Source organism: Stenella coeruleoalba (assembly GCF_951394435.1).
Source record: "Stenella coeruleoalba genome assembly, chromosome: 15".
Classification (NCBI taxonomy): Eukaryota; Metazoa; Chordata; class Mammalia; order Artiodactyla; family Delphinidae; genus Stenella; species Stenella coeruleoalba.
In genome coordinates, this window is record NC_137161.1 from 53,396,322 (window position 1) to 53,402,321 (window position 6,000).

The 6,000-nt window shown below is 44.6% G+C and overlaps 1 long non-coding RNA gene across 1 annotated transcript in view; it reads left to right on the forward strand.

Moving 5' to 3' along the window:
• LOC307197761 overlaps positions 1–5,206 on the forward strand; it is a 90,328-nt gene extending 85,122 nt beyond the window's left edge. The window contains exon 4 of the long non-coding RNA XR_013831498.1: positions 4,945–5,206. This is a non-coding gene — a long non-coding RNA (uncharacterized lncRNA). The remainder of the gene's footprint in view (positions 1–4,944) is intronic.
• Positions 5,207–6,000: the final 794 nt, after the last annotated feature.

Genomic DNA, 6,000 nt, shown 5'->3' on the forward strand with positions numbered 1-6,000 from the left:
GCACAAATGAAGTCATGATCTCTACAACATTCTGCAACTTTTTTTTCATAAACCTTATATCTTAGAGATCTTTCCATGTCAATGCATAAAACTTTGCTCCATTTTTAGTAGCAACATACATCCTGCTTTAGGCTACACCATAAATTCATTTAGCCAATCTTCCATGCATGGACATGTAGATTGTTTCTGGCTGTTTGCTTTCTCAAATGATGCTGCAGTGAATTTCCTTTTACGCCACCTTGGTTCACTCATGTGAGCGTATCTCTAAAATCAATCCCTAGAAGTGAGATTTCTGGGGCAGAGAGTATGAGCATTTAACATTTCGAAAGATATTGCCAAATTAGACAGTTTAATTTGCAAGTGTGTCTTATTAGTAGAAAATCTGTTAGATTAAGTCCAGCCTGTAAATGTTATATTTGTTCATTTATTAAATTGATTTGTGTTCTGCTCTTCCCCAAAAGGGCTCAAGGAAGCTTATAGCAAGAGGCAAATCAAATAAAGCCTGAAAATAATAAACATACAGAGAAAAGCCAGTACGGTAACGGTGACAGCTAACACTTATTTTCAGCACTTGCTGTGTGCCAGACACTGTTCCAAGTGCTTTGCATGTATGAATTCATCTACACCTCGCAGTCTCACTAGGAAGGGACTATTAACACCCTCGTTTCATAGATGGGGAAGCTGAGGCACAGAGGGGCTAGATTACTTGTTTAGTGTCACAGGGTTAGTAAATGGTAGAGCTGGGATTTGAACCCTAGCAGTTTCACAGTATGCCCTCTTAGCCATTATGAGTCTCTACCTCCCCAAATCAGGAGTTAGAGAGAGGAGGGAGGAAGCTGGACAAACAAGGGCTATCGTTGTTGCTGCGATTCACTGATTTATTCAATCATCAGTTTATTTACTCACTCATTCAACAAATATGTGGTCCGTACCTCTACTTGATTTTGAAGATCAATCCGCTTTGTGGGCGTGCTCCCCTGTTCGACGTGTTCATTTGAGATTGAGGACCCTCTGAGCCCTGGGTCCTCAGTCCCTGTATCGTGGCCTCTGCCCACCTCTTGTACCATCAGGCAGAGCCCTGGGCCTGATCTTTGCAGCTGATCAGGATCCCCTGGGAGGGGCAGGTGGGGCAAGATTGTGGCAGCCCTGTAAACCTATTCCCTGGGCCTGGAACTGAGCTATGACTTCCTTTTTGCTGAAGGTGTGGTGGTCTCAGGTCCCAGAGGGAGAGGGGCAGCCCCAGGTTTCTGCTTCCTGCCCTCTGGTGGGAAATGTGCTGGCCACACAGCTTTTGCCTTGCTTGGACACCTGATTGGACAGGCTTGGATAAATCGAGGTTTTCAGCCTTAGTTTTCCATTTGTAAAATAGTAAAAATCAGTGCCATTTCTCTTTGTCTCTCTAAAGCCTGTGTGAGGTGAACATAAAACAAACAAACAAAACTTCCATTCACTTGACAAGTATTTCTTTAGTATCCAGGTGTGCCGGGTCCTGAACTCGGCCGTGGGGCTCTTATGAGAAACAGGATGACCAAGCTCTGTGCTCTTGGAGCACACAGGCAGGTGGGGGGACAGACATACATCAAACAGTCACAACACAAGTAGCAGCAAACATTGATGGAGTAGTTACCTCTTGCCAGGCGCATTTCTAAACACCTTACAGATGTCAGCTCAGTTAATCTTTACAGCCACTCCAAGAAGGGTGCACTTTTATAACCCCTACTTTACAGGTGAGGAAACTGAGGCTGAGAGTGATCAAGTCACTTTCTCCAAGTCAGCATCTAATAAGAGGAGAAGTGAGGAATCTTTCTCAGGTCCCTGGCTCCCAAACCTGCATCCTTAGACAAGATGGTGTTTTGCTTCTATGCTATAAAGTGATATGGGGAAAAAGAGTAGGATGGTCCATGAGAGAATATCATTTGTACCAGTGTGTTTTGGGAACACCCCTAGGATGAGGTGGCATTGGGGAAAAGAGATGAAGGAAGAGAAAGGGCCAGCCTTGCAGGGCTGGGTGTGTGTGGGAATTGGAGAGAGGCAGAGGGACTGCACATGCAAAGGTCCTGAGGTAGGCAAGACCTTGGGGGCATTTGCAGAACAGAAAGAAAGCCCTCGTCACTGGGATCGTTGAACTAGAGGTGCCTTTGAGATTTGATGCAGTGCCTGGCCTGTTGGCAGGACTCAGTGGAGGTTAGCTCTTGCTGTGTCCTTTATGAGAGAAATCAGAAGGACCAGGAAAACAGGAGATTTCGGGAAGGCTTGCTTGCTCAAGCCTCTGACTGAGTACAGCAGGTATCATATATCAAGGTATTAGCATCAGGAGCAGATAAACCCCATTTAGTTACCTCTGACCTCCTTTTCCAGGTGTGAGTCCTGCAGGGGACCCCCTTGCTAGGGAATCCTGGGAGGGTTTTGGGTCCCCACTTTTTGAGGAATCCTCCTTTGTCAAATTTAATGTGTGTGCTTCCTTTTTTCCCATCAGCCCTGGAATGGGAAGAAGAAAGCTCCAACAGGCTTTCAAAGCTGAGCAAATAAAGCTTTTTTACAATTGTTTCCATTGTAGAGAGAGCATTAGACTGATTTATTCAAATTAATTCTGGGTAAAAGCCATAAAAGAGAGCTTAAGAATGAGTTCTGTTTCCCCAGGAAACCTAGCTGATGGATTAGCACCTGAAGGGGGGTGGGTATGTGACTGGCTTCAGAGGGGACTGGGAGGCAGCTGGCACTCCAGGCAGACTCAGCAAACATTTTTCTGGGGGACTGAAGTCAGATGTAGCCCCCACTGGTGGCCGGATGCCCTGCTCCTTAATCCTTAATCTCCTCGGTGGGGAGAGAGTGTCCAGTGCTGCTGGGTTTTTTTTTTCCTGCTCTTGAAAAGAAGGAGGCCTTGTCATGAAGCATCTTTTGGGAACATAAGCACTACTGTAGCTGGAAGGATCAGATAACCTGGTTGGAGCCCCTCCTTTTTGATAGCTGGAGGGTGGGTGGAGTGGAGGGAGGCTAAGACCCAGAGGACTGAGCAAACTATCAGAATAGCCAGAATTCAAATTCAAGCCTCCCAGTTCTCTTGCCCAGTGTTGTTTGCATCACAGCATTAATGTCCTGGCTTAAAAAAAATTACACCCTGACAGTAAGGTCTATCATTTATCCAACTAAAAACAATTATGCTTTGATTTGTCACTTTTCTTTTCTTTGGTATCCCACACACATGGAGAAGAACTCATCAGCACTGTCTTTATAAAAATTCTTTGTTGAGATTGGAAGACAGGGGAAAAGATAATCTCCAAGCTTGTGAAACCCTAATTCACTGAACTTTTCTGCGTAGGACTAGTTTCTGCCCTTTAAACCAGATTGCTCTTGCCTTTTTTATGCTCATGCTTATGTCTGTCTGTCACTTACTAGCTGTGTGACTCTGATCAAGTTACTCAACCTCTCCGAGCCTTAGTGTTCTCATCTGTATAATGGGAATAGTGCCTACCTCATAGAGTTGTCATGATTGGATGGCATGATTCATATAAAGCAGTTATCAGTGCCTAGCTGTGTCAATTGCTAAAAAATGTTAGCTATTTTAAGATTATTTGCACAGGGTAATGAACCTCTCCCCAGGTAGTGAACATCTGTTTTTGTTTTTTTTTTTCTGTTCTCGGATTGATCTGGACTGCATCCCATCCTATTACTAAGGCTGTTCATGGACACTTCCCTCTCTCCCTAATCCTCCCTGCCTACCCCACAGCATATATGTACATACAGAGCCAATTACACACACACTTGGTTATACATAACACACACTGTCCTTTCTTAGGTGCAGGTAGGAGAGGGTAGCAAGTGTGGGCAGTGAGGAAGAACCTGAGTGCTCACTTCTTAGCCCATTTATTCCTCAATATTTTCCCTGCTCTGGACTGGGATGAAAATGTCATGTTTGGACTGAGTGCATCCTAGGACTGGTAAATGCAGTGTGGTTCTCAGTATTTACCCTTTTGACCCCTAGTCCCTTCTACAGGGGCTCAGTGCCCAAATGATTCAGACGTCAGAGCCAAGTCATGGTATCTCTAGGTGGTGCTTGTGCCTGGGAAACTGTGTTTTCTTGGCCAGCTGGATTGTGTCTCTGTATGTCATAGCAACTTCTCTCCTTGGGCAAAACTTTGACATCACCGCAACAGCATTACGTAGAGGGGAAGAGCAGTAGAGCGTAGGAGGAAGGATGAGAGGGGGAGGGAGGGGGTAGAGAGAAGGAGAGCAAGAGGGAGTGAGAGGGATGGATGGGGACAGAGAGTGAGTCAGAAATTTAGTCATCCACTGCCCTGAAGGAAAGGGGGAAATTTGCTCTGGCCATGGTGCTGAAGTACAGGTCCAACTTCGAGGAATTGGAAAGCAGGGAGCCAGCCAGCAAGAAAAGGGGTATGTGACTAGGGTTATCAGGGTTTCTGTACTGATAAAGCCAAGGAGGAAGAGAGATAATAGTTAGGAGAGAGAGAGAGAGAGAGAGAGAGAGAGAGATATTAATCCTACCTAGGTGTAGATGAGGGGTAAGATGCCACAGGTCCACGGTAGGGAGATAACACATATCTTTTTTGCAAGTGTTCACTCCCTCAGGATCATTAAATTTTGTCTGTGTATGTATGAATATGTGTGCTTGTGCGTGCATGTGTGTAAGAACAGTGGTAATTATTAATGTATGAATTCTACTCAGCATTGGAAGCATTGCTTGGAAACTGATTTTACTCATGCTCATAAAATAGTACAGTGGCATAGCTGGGATGCAAACACAGGTAGCCTTACCCACTGGGACTCTTGCTGAGTGTTGTCAGCAATGTGGGAGGAAAGATGAAAGCCACTTCTGATATGTCTTAGGAGACTCTTTTCTCAGCCCAAGGGGTGGGGAATTTCCTCCTCTATCTGGTTAATCAAGGGTGTCTTCCAACCTACATGGTTGGTATTTGGTCTTCTCAGGTATAATCTTCTGGAGGTGACCAGGGGTTTGCCGTCTACCTTCTGTGCCTCACGTGGACCTTCCAGGGACCTCACTGCCTTCCATCAAGCCAGGGCTTTCCATGCAGGAAGGTAAGATGTTGGGCAGGTGACTGCATTGTGGCTAAGAGCTCAGGCTCACAAGACAAACATACTTGGCTTCAAACCTTATTTCCATCACTCACTGTGGTCTTGGGTGAGCTTCCTTCACCTCTTGTTTTTTTACTGGCATGGATGTGCAGGCTTCTGGGTGTCAAGTGGTGTTTGAACTAAGGATGAGACTGGCTAATGTTAAACCTGGAATGATTACAGAACACATTGTGGTCTTCGCTGGTTCTAAACAGTCAAGTCAGCCTGATCTTACAGTGATCACCAGAAAGTTCTGGGAGGTGGTGTCACTGAAAGGTTAAGAGCATGGGCTCAAGGCAGATAATGGAGATGCACGTTTCAGCTCTCTCCTTCAGCTTCCTCGTCTATGAAATGGTGATAGTAATAGTAATAACAATAATAATAATCACCTCAGTGGGCTGTAGTGAGGATTTAATTAGTTAACATACATAAAGTGTTTAGAACAGTGCCTGAGACATAGTAAGGTCTCAGGAACATCAGCAATTATTATCTTGCTGATATTATCAACATAGCTCTTATCAACTGGATGGCATGTGGAAGTAATTTGTACTCTCTGTCCTCAGTCTCCTTATCTAAAAAATGGGGCTGTTGTTAATAAGTACTTCATAGAGTTAATGTGAAAAAGAAATGAGATGGTTCACATTAGTGCCTCGTGTAGTGGAGGCATCCAGACAATGACATTTCCCCTTTTCTCCCTTCGTTGGTCATATTTAAGATCAAGGTATATTAAATATTGAAGTGAATGCAGAGTTTGGTTGTTCTTGCCTTGGGGGTCATGGAACCCTTTGTGATTTTGAATTCAGAATCTTTCTCTGGGAAAAAGGGAAACACACACATATAATCTCAGTGGGTTCAATAGTTCATGAGCTATTATGGGTTTTTATCCCATGGCCCATAGAAACTCATTTT